Source organism: Procambarus clarkii, chromosome 58, assembly GCF_040958095.1.
Source record: "Procambarus clarkii isolate CNS0578487 chromosome 58, FALCON_Pclarkii_2.0, whole genome shotgun sequence".
Classification (NCBI taxonomy): domain Eukaryota; kingdom Metazoa; phylum Arthropoda; class Malacostraca; order Decapoda; family Cambaridae; genus Procambarus; species Procambarus clarkii.
The window spans coordinates 20096931-20107320 of NC_091207.1; the positions used below are offsets into that span (position 1 = coordinate 20096931).

At 40.3% G+C, this 10390-nt stretch overlaps 1 protein-coding gene across 2 annotated transcripts in view; it reads right to left on the minus strand.

Moving 5' to 3' along the window:
• Positions 1 to 5220: 5220 nt before the first annotated feature.
• LOC123767955 (brain tumor protein) overlaps positions 5221 to 10390 on the minus strand; it is a 109356-nt gene continuing 104186 nt past the window's right edge. For both annotated transcript variants that reach the window (XM_045758161.2, XM_045758162.2), the window contains exon 4: positions 5221 to 10390. This exon is cut by the window's right edge and continues 1335 nt beyond it. The gene's annotated coding sequence lies outside the window, so the exon portion shown is untranslated.

Here is a 10390-nt window from a genome sequence, read left to right on the forward strand (position 1 = left end):
CAGTTTTGGTTGGGTCTTGGTTTTACTTGCAATGTCATTTTCATACTCTCTGTGGTGTTCTGTTATTTCTGTAGTTTATGTTCTTGTTCTTAATTGCTCTGCTTCCTTACATGCCTGATTGAACCAAGGAGTCTTCCATTGCTCTTCATTTTTCTCCTTTTGGGCCGGGAAAAACCTGTCTGCAGGGACAGGTTTCTTAACTTCTAAGTGACGTAAGAATATTCCTAATCCTTTCTAGGGCAATTGTATTTGCATGCTCCATTTGTTCTTCCCAATATCCCATATTTATACATACATGGTTGCTAATAAATTTATCTGCAGCTCTAATCAAAACTTCCAGCAACCTACAATGCTTTATTGAAGGAGAGAGAACTACCTGACAGCTGGTAGATATTTAATAGCATAACTAGATGCAAGGATAAATACAGAAAGAACTATACTACAGACCTGTATCATTTTGTATGTCTTAAGCAATTTTCAGAAGAAACTAAGCCGAGAAGACTTTGGTAGCACTTTGTAGCACCATAAATATCCATCGGAGTCATGGATATTTATAAGACACTAAAGATCCTACAAGATGCTAATACGAGAACAAAAGTTTATAAGACAAGTGATAACGGGTATTCATTTGATTCAACAAGGCATTCATCAAGGAATGAGTGACCCACAGGGATATTAGAAAAAAAAAGGCTTAGGATCCTGATCAAAACATTCCACAAAGAGATGCAAGACTAAGGGGATAATGCAATTTGAACAATAAAGAGCAGGGGTGTCATTCCATTAAATGCCCGTGAGGGAAGTGTGTATCCAATATGCAGCCTAGTCGAGCACTATTCCCGCTGCCATTACAGTAGTAAGAGGAAGACCACTGTCACTCATAACGCTAGACCATCAACCTTACCAGCAGTCGTGGATAGCGAAATAAATGACAAATCTAAATCTCTTTGTAGGAAATAACAGGCATGAATAGCTTCCTTAGTTGCGGCATCCGCAAGTTCATTTGAGGTAACACCAACATGGCCAAGCACCCAGCGGAATTCTACTGTCAAATCTCCTACAGATAAGAAATGGACAGGTATTGGATATCAATCATCACAGGATGCTAAGGGTTAAAAGCCAGATCCACGAGGAAATCGACCATAATTGTAAAGGAAAGTAGACTCATAAAAAGTAACCAACAAAGAACATATAAAATTGCATGAAGCTGTTTCAAAGATGTTAGCCTCCAAGGGAAGGTGGCGCACACAGGTTTGGTAAAGGAAAACAATGGAGTAGCAAATTCCACTGGCAAATTCTAACCCATCTGTAAACACAGCAATAGTGCATGAATACTAGGAATTGTTTTTAAAGATAAGGCACATCTAACAGTAGAAGTACAAGTCTTCACCCTGCAGGTCAGGGCCTTGCAAAATTTCAAAAGTGGGGCCCTCCAAGGGGACACGGTAGAAACAATGTGAGGGGAGATATCACAGACATGTACCAGGAGTGTTGCAAAGAAGATATTCTAGTAGTAAAAGGAAGACACAGGAAATGGGCCCACTAAAGGTGCAGTAATCAAAGAACTGCACATGTGGAAACAGTGGGTGTTTTAAGAGTTGCATGAACTACTGAAGGAAGTAATAGTTGCAACAATCCTGTAAAGACCTTTTCAATATATAAGCTCTAGATAGGGGATGAAAGAAAGGCACCAGAGCAGAGGCATAACTAGGTATGATGCAAAGCACTATGGTGATGAAGGATCGAGGGAGAAGCGGAGGAATAGGTAGGGCAGCCATAGTCTAGTTCAGACAACACAAGAGAGAACAAATAGAGGTTTGTGTGTATCAGCTACCAAGAAGTGCGGGAAGTAAGGTAAAGGCTGTAGAGAGCATTCAGTTCAGAAGTGTGAGACACGGGGCACCCAAAACAAGCAGATGTCAAAGATTAACCAAAAGTTAATGTAAATGTTAGTTTAACATTTTAGCATTATACTTGTACAGGTCCTCATAGTGCAACGAAGAGGGATGAGGAGCGACAAGCTTCAAAGTCATAGCATAAGTCTTGGTTGGAGAGAAGTTAAACCCATGAATGGCAGCCCAGCACAACGATTCCTTATTGGTGTTTTGAACCAGCTTGATTGATTCCAACAATCAAGTTGGAATCGGCGTTGAATGAAGAAATCATCGCTTTGACAACAGAAAGGGGGAGATCTACATAAAGGGGCAAAGAGTACTCCAGATTAAGGAAATAAGATCAGTAAGTACCACCAGGATAAACAGTAGTGCTTAAATCCCTATCCAGTGGAACACTGGAATTGGATGTAGAATTGGATATGAAGTGTGGAACAGGAGAACATTGACCCCACACAACCTATAAATTGTCTTTTTTTTTTTTTTTTTTTTTGAGATATATACAAGAGTTGTCACATTCTTGTACAGCCACTAGTACGCGTAGCGTTTCGGGCAGGTCCTTGGAATACGATCCCCTGCCGCGAAGAATCGTTTTTTCATCCAAGTACACATTTTACTGTTGCGTTAAACAGTGGCTACAGTTAAGGAATTGCGCCCAGTAAATCCTCCCCGGCCAGGATACGAGCCCATGACATAGCGCTCGCGGAACACCAGGCGAGTGTCTTACCACTACACCACGGAGACTGCAAAATCTTTAAAGACATCTTTAAAGAATTCTGACAAAGAAAGATCTAGGGGTGGTTCTAGATAGAAAACTGTCACCTGAGGACCACATTAAGAATATTGTGCAAGGAGCCTATGCCACACTTTCTAACTTCATAGAATTGCTTTTAAACACATGGATGGAGAAATACCAAAGAAATTGTTCACGACTTTTGTTAGACCAAAGCTGGAATATGCAGTGGTTGTATGGTGCCCATATCTTAAGAAGCACATCAGCAAACTTGAAAAGGTGCAAAGACATGCCACTAAGTGGCTCCCAGAACTGAAGGACAAAAGCTACGAGGAGAGGTTAGAAGCATTAAATATGCAAAAACTAGAAGATAGAAGAAAAAGAGGCAATATGATCACTACGTCATATCAATAAAATTTATAGGGAAGAATTCCTGACACCCAAAATTTCAAGAACCAGAAATCATAGATTTAAACTAACGAAACAAAACTGCCGGATATATATATTAGAAAATATATAAGAAAATTCACTTTTATAAACAGAGTGGTAGGTGGTTGGACAAGTTAGGTGAGGTGGTGGTGGAGGCCAAAACCGTCAGTAATTTCAAAGCGTTATATGACAGTGCTGGGGAGACGGGACACCACTAGCGTAGCTCTCATCCTGTAACTACACCTAGGTAATTACTCAAATTATTTAAGTGTCAAAAAGAAGTACCAGGGAGCACGTTAATGTAGGAAGAGAGGAAGCCCTGAAGGAAGACAATGCCATGAAAGCTAAAAGGATGCAATTTGGCTTAAAATATTGCATATCCATGTGGTTTCATAAGCCTTTTTTCAGGTCAAAAAAAGAATGCTACAAAGCCTTTGTTGTAACCAAAGTCAGTACATGCAAGTGTGACCCTCCAAGTCTAACAGGATGTCAGTCATGTTACCTGGTTGATACCTGGTTGATGGGGTTCTGGGAGTTCTTCTACTCCCCAAGCCCGGCCCGAGGCCAGGCTCGACTTGTGAGAGTTTGGTCCACCAGGCTGTTGCTTGGAGCGGCCCGCAGGCCCACATACCCACCACAGCCCGGTTGGTCCGGCACTCCTTGGAGGAATAAATCTAGTTTCCTCTTGAAAATGTCCACGGTTGTTCCGGCAATATTTCTTATGCTTGCTGGGAGGACGTTGAACAACCGCGGACCTCTGATGTTTATACAGTGTTCTCTGATTGTGCCTATGGCACCTCTGCTCTTCATTGGTTCTATTCTACATTTTCTTCCATGTCGTTCACTCCAGTACGTTGTTATTTTACTGTGTAGATTTGGTACTTGGCCCTCCAGTATCTTCCAGGTGTATATTATTTGATATCTCTCTCGTCTTCTTTCTAGTGAGTACATTTGGAGGGCTTTGAGACGATCCCAATAATTTAGGTGCTTTATTGCGTCTATGCGTGCCGTATGTTGCGACACTTGCAATAGCAAAAGTGAGAGGGAACGAGGCACCGATGCCGTTTCAAACGTTTACAGACAATTTGTCAGGGAGTGTACTACGTAAAGCCTTGTATGAATTAATCAGGAGGCTAGTGATATAGTGTGTAATCAAACCACAAGTCAAGCCTGGCCTCAGGCCGGGCTTGGAGAGTAGAACAACTCCCAGAACCCCATCAACCAGGTAGTGGAACACTTAAAATGGACAAACTGCATGACAAATCTTCAACAAGATTCCTTGAAGGAAAATGGTGTCTGATAAGCTTCTAGAACTTCATGTCAAGATGTCAATGGTTAAACAGAAGAGAAGGCTGAAATAACTGTAAAGCCTTCAATACTACTCTACCCACGATGCTAGAATACCTGGTAGCATACCGAAGTGGGGAAGAGAACACCTATCTAAAAGGAAGCACATAAGTGTAGATATTTGGGTAGCATCTACATTTGGGTAGCTTTCAGGCACACAGACAAGGAAGATGTCAGGATATTACACACTGCCTAGGTTAGACCCATATTAGAATATGTAGTCCCAGTGTGGAATCCCCACCGGAAACAAATGAAAATTGAAGAAAATAGATTTGCTACAAGACTGGTCCCTGAACAAGGAAAGGCCGAGAACTAAACTTTTCCATCTTGGAACAAAAAAAAGAATAGAACAAAATAACTACACAAGAATCTTTGAGGCATTGGCAACATGAACACACCATAAATTGAGCAAGAACAAGGATGCAGGTGGAAGGTAGGATCTTGGATAAGCCATAAGTATTTTAGAGAAGACTTTAGAGTAAAGAAGGCAGTGAAATAAGATGAAAGGGTTAGTAGTTGAAGCTGATGCCATATATAGTTTCAAGAACAAGCATGATAGGCAAGAAGTTCAAGAGCCATTGCAATAGGCAACTGCTGCTGGAGTCGTGAGCTTAAGTTCGTCCTGGAAACAAATATATGCCAGTACAACACATTGTCAAAAGGTAACCACTAAATGTGTGTGTAATCATGAGTGTACTAAGCCAGTAAGCTGCCTATATAGTACTGTACTGCTGTACTGACAACTTGCATCCTGAAAAGAAAGACTTGTCTTCTGCTCATTTTGTGAAGAGTTAATATAAGGGGACAAGAAAAACAAATAACTACAGTCAAACAAAATACTTTATTGAAATTCTCTAGGTTAGCCATTACAGCATTCAACAAAACTTGCGCCATGAAAGACGATAAAATCTTTCTAAATATTTCTTTGTGAAGGAATATTGAGAATAAAAATAAAAAACTAAATAAAACATATCCTTAAGAGTATGATTTGGATAGCAGAATATGATCATTGACAACATAAAAATCATGGGGCCATTCCAGTTTATAAAAAGACAACAAAAAATGCAAATACTAAACCTGGTGAGTCACAAAGTGAAGCTGATTTAGTTCCTTTTGCCTCAAATTCACTACCACAACTTTACAAGTGAGATCATTATGAAAAAAAATTAAAAAATAATTTACATGCAAGAAATTAGCACAAACTTTAACAAAAAAAAAAAATATATATATATATTTTTTTTACCTAGCATGCAAAATAATTCTTTTATGCAAGTATACTGTTATTAAATTCACTGGAAGAAAATGCAATAAAAGTTTATCATTCACTAAATGCCATAAGCTGAATGTTTCTTAAGTACATTTCAAAGCCATGAAGATAACCATGCAAGGAACTAAGTCAAGACTTTACTCTCCTCCACGTGTCGCTCTACTATATATAAGGACTCGGCGAACTACATCAGCTTCCATTTGTATAAATTATTACATATTCAGATCAATTGAGACGTTTCGTTTAATCATCTTTGGTAATAAACTAAACATAGTGAAGGTGACCACAGTGTATGTACATACCCATAAGAACTAGGAGCAATAGAAACAGGGTAATGTAAATATATCCTATTGGAGACTTAAGAAATTTAGAAAAATAAACACTTAAAATTTGTACACTCCCTACTTTGTGTATGCCATGTTTGTTGACCACAGAGATTCTAGGATTAATTCCATAGCACTGGCCTAACTAACCAGCAACTCTTGGTATGGATATAAGAGACACCACTATCAATTAGCTTGGAATGGTCCCTTTACCAGCCTGCTTTGTTGGCAAGTACAATTAATATATAATCAACAAAGGGCCAGCAGGTTTAATAACAGAAAAAAAAATTACATGGGGGCACCAATAATCTGGGGTAAGGAATAAAGGTTGAATAAATATCTAAAGACCTAAGCCCTAAGGAAGTTCTCCAGGTTAAAAAAAAAAAAATATATATATATATTACAAGATTTTGGGTTATCTTCAAAAATCAATTTACTGAAAGGAGATTCAATCTGGTAACATTTGGACAGATATATTTCAGGGTATATATTTGCTAAATGAAAGGAGGGGTCAAGGAAAGGCATTGGATAGTTCCTTGTTGCTCAAGAGCAGCAACAACATCCTAAGACATGAGATTAAAAGTGATGGGAGCATAACGTAAGTGTTTCTGACGGTGCCAGGAGGACCGAGTGCCTCAACGCATCACTAAATAGTCCTGCAGCAAAGGTGCGTCTTAACACATCAACAATGAAGGTGGGCCAGGGGGGACGCAATGTCCGAACTGATCTGGAGCTGGTGCTTCACTGTTCCCCAGCCAACATCTTGGAAGACCAACAAATCCAAGCAAATACTGCTTGGTCTCAGAGCACTTTAGGGTGCATTGTGGGGAGGACAGTTTATACCATATGGCATTGATAAATATTAACAAAAACAAAAATAAACAATTAATAGTAAGTAACTGTGCCAAAACAATCTAGAATTCAGAGCAATTGACCCTACTGTGCTTTTACTATAGGTAAATCAACACTCCCCGTGGCCCACCTTACTACAATATTAGGTTAACAAGAGGTTAAAACAAGTCCAGTATTGATTCTGTAACAGCTCTCATATACCAAAATAAAAGGAAAACTTTTTTGAACAACTGACAGACATGGCATATTTTTTTCTTGTGTTAGACATGGTTATATGAATATATAATGCATTTGCATACTACGGGACCATTAAGTGGGTAACATGAGTTATGTATGACTGTAATTGACACACTTGGACCTTAAACAATATCAACATGGTTACAAACACAGATCTCTACAAAGCTGCCGTAAACACTGTACACAGTTGTTACTGGCACCGCCCTGGCCTGGTTCAGGGGGCGGCAAAGTCAGGACGAGCACACCAAACTTCCGGGATATCATCAGCTCTTGACTAAAGCCTCCCTGGCTAAAGTGACCCACTTTTAAGTACACATTTTGATTAATGTAACACTTGGAAGAGGGGGACTTGCTCGTCCTGTCTCTGGGTTCTGGTCATGACACTTTTTCCTGATGCATTGGACTAGGCACAATAATGATCAACTACTGCTTTGTGAACAGAAGAGGTTCATATAGCAAAAATAGCAACACACATCTGGTGGGCATGCAAGAGACTGGGCAGTGAGCAAAGCTACAGACAAAAGCTCACACCCACGCCCAGCCCAAGGCCCAATCTACAAGCAGCGCTACTACAAAAGTAACATGATACAAACAGATAGAAAAAACAGCAAAAATAGTGGAATGTTTCATCTCTTGGTAAGTAGTCAACGTGTCAACAGCAGAGAACTGGGTTATGATACTCTTAACGTTAGTAGAAAAGCAGAGGGGCGCAGGGCGGGTCAAGACGGTGCAAGGCATAATACTGGTGGCCGCCCTACCCCCTCCGTCTGGGCCCGCGGGCTCACCAACCCACCGCCCGCCCACACACTACATATTCTTTTGGACTGTAGAAAGGTGAAAAAATAGACTTTGGAACTTTGTTTTTTAAGTAGATACGAACGAAGTCATGCTTCAGAAAGGCCAATGCAAGTGAAGAAATTATAAAACTTTGTTATAGGGTCCCAATTTATCACCGATGTATTGTGACTAAGAGGTCACAGATGAAATGTGGCTCCAGGCATGGGCTGTGGCACTAAGGAAGGATAAACATTTCAAGAGTCAACAACTGGAATGTTGGCTGCAAAAATCAACAAATACCTTTTCAGGTAATTTGCCAGGTAACTTTTGTGCATCTGCCAGAAGGACTGTGGCATTTCATCTGGACCGACAGGGACAGTCCGAGAGTGAAAGACGAAGGGGAAGCCCCCCTCAGTACTACACTAAGTCCGCCTTAACCTATGGGTTGTTGATCTACACAGCACAGCGAGCACTAACTAGAAGTGGCAAGCAACTGCCCAACCACACATTCACACATCCTGGTGGTCTTTGCACAACAATCACTACATTAGCTACCTAAACACCCAGAGAGGGTACCAGCTTGGCCACCAGGACAGGGGTGTGTGGAGGACAACTACCAGCCCCGCACCATTGATGCCTTATGCCACCAGGACAGGCCCAGCAAGACCACAGACTGTTTGGCTAGCTGAGCCCTGACTAGTCTACTGAGGGACCCAGGTAGCTGGAGGGACCTGACAGCTTCACTAGTGTCTACACAGTAGTATCAACAAGAGATATGTATTGTCCAAGCCATTCAGTGCTCCCTTGCAACACAGTGATTGGCTACAAGAATTTGAAAGGTAACATTTAATGCTCTTGTGCTACCTATACAGTCAACTAATTGGCAGCTAACTCTTAGGTGCTGCACTGAACACCGATGTTGATCCATCATTCACTGTATTGGAAAAGCAAGCATTACCACAAAGGCCGTGTATGTGCTGTCAACACCTCTATTATGCCATACAGAGTGATGATAAACAATTAAGTACAAGCCGACATTTCACTAACAGCCCACGTCTAATATGCCAGGTGGAGGATAACAACCAGGTACAAAGCAAACTGCTTCCTGTTTGTGACAAAAACAAGACAACAAATTATTTCCACTATACTACACAGGAAGCCTTAACTTTTTAATCTTATTTGAGTAAATGGCTAGTACATTACAAAAAATTATAACGCCAGTGAATGAATAAAGTTTTAACAGTAAACAAGCTTAGTTTATCCAGCATGGTGCTACCACTCCTTATGGCCAATTACTGAACACTGAAAATGAACAACCGTATTGATATAACAAAATGTGATTCTGCGGTTACGTTCAGTCTACACATCAGACCTACCGTCGGTTGCAGAATTCCACCATTTCTAAATTACACTTGTGCCCTTTATGTGTTACCAGAGTAACATTAAACAATTACAGACTTTGTGCCAGGAACCTGCAACCCATGGTCAGTATAGAAGCTCCATACCTGCCTGAAGCAGAGGTGTGTGTGGCACCGTCACAACACAATCACGACCTTAAGAACTACAACACCGCACAACACTGGTAAGGCATGATCTTGGGGGGAAAGGTCACAAGTTGGTGTAGTTATTATCAGCCATCCTAGATAGGGTTACAACAGGTTGAGCTTTGTATTACACTACTTGAAAGCAGATACAAAAAAGGCAAGAGAGGAAATAGAGATTACAACAATGGTACTCAACTTCTACCTAACATAGTGAACTAGTCTAGATAAATATCAACAGGTAAGGGCAATAAGGGCATATTAATCCGGTTTACACCACAATGACAGGACCTACGAGTGCCGGCCAATGAAGCCAGACTCTTAGGATGTGGCTGGCAGGTACCTGTTGTGGCTGTAGTGCTTCGTTACTACAAGGACAGAATTTGATTTCTGTTCTACAAATGTGTTTCAAGAGTTCACACAGTTGTTAATTCATATTCTAACTTGTCAACTGTAGAAAACATCACCAAAGTTATAGTATCACCTGTAATGAAATTTGGCCCCCAGTTTTTTCTTATGTGTTTGTTGTTTCACAAAAGTCATCTTCCCTTGCAACTACAAAGATAAACATATCAGGCATTAGTTTCCTCTGACTTTGATTGTCACACTTGGGAAAAATTTATAAAAGCAAATCTGGTCAGGTTAAACATCTCTAGAAACACCAGTAACTAATTTTGATATATATTCCTAAGCAAACAGTGTGAAAAGGGTATAACAAGTGAATAGCAAACTTTTGGATGGCTTAACATGTAACTTGTCAATAGCATTGACTGTTTTTAAAACAATGAATGTTTCCATTCTGACTAATGGAATACCTGTAAAAAGGAACAAATTTTCCAGCCTTCAATAAAATTAAACTAAAAACTTTCTCATATACATAAAAAAAAAAGAATACCAGACTCTTCTGACAAATAAAATTGTTGGCTCCCACTGAACCATGGAATTGGCCAAAAGGCCGACATCTGTACGACTGTTTCCTGGCCACACTGTTTGTT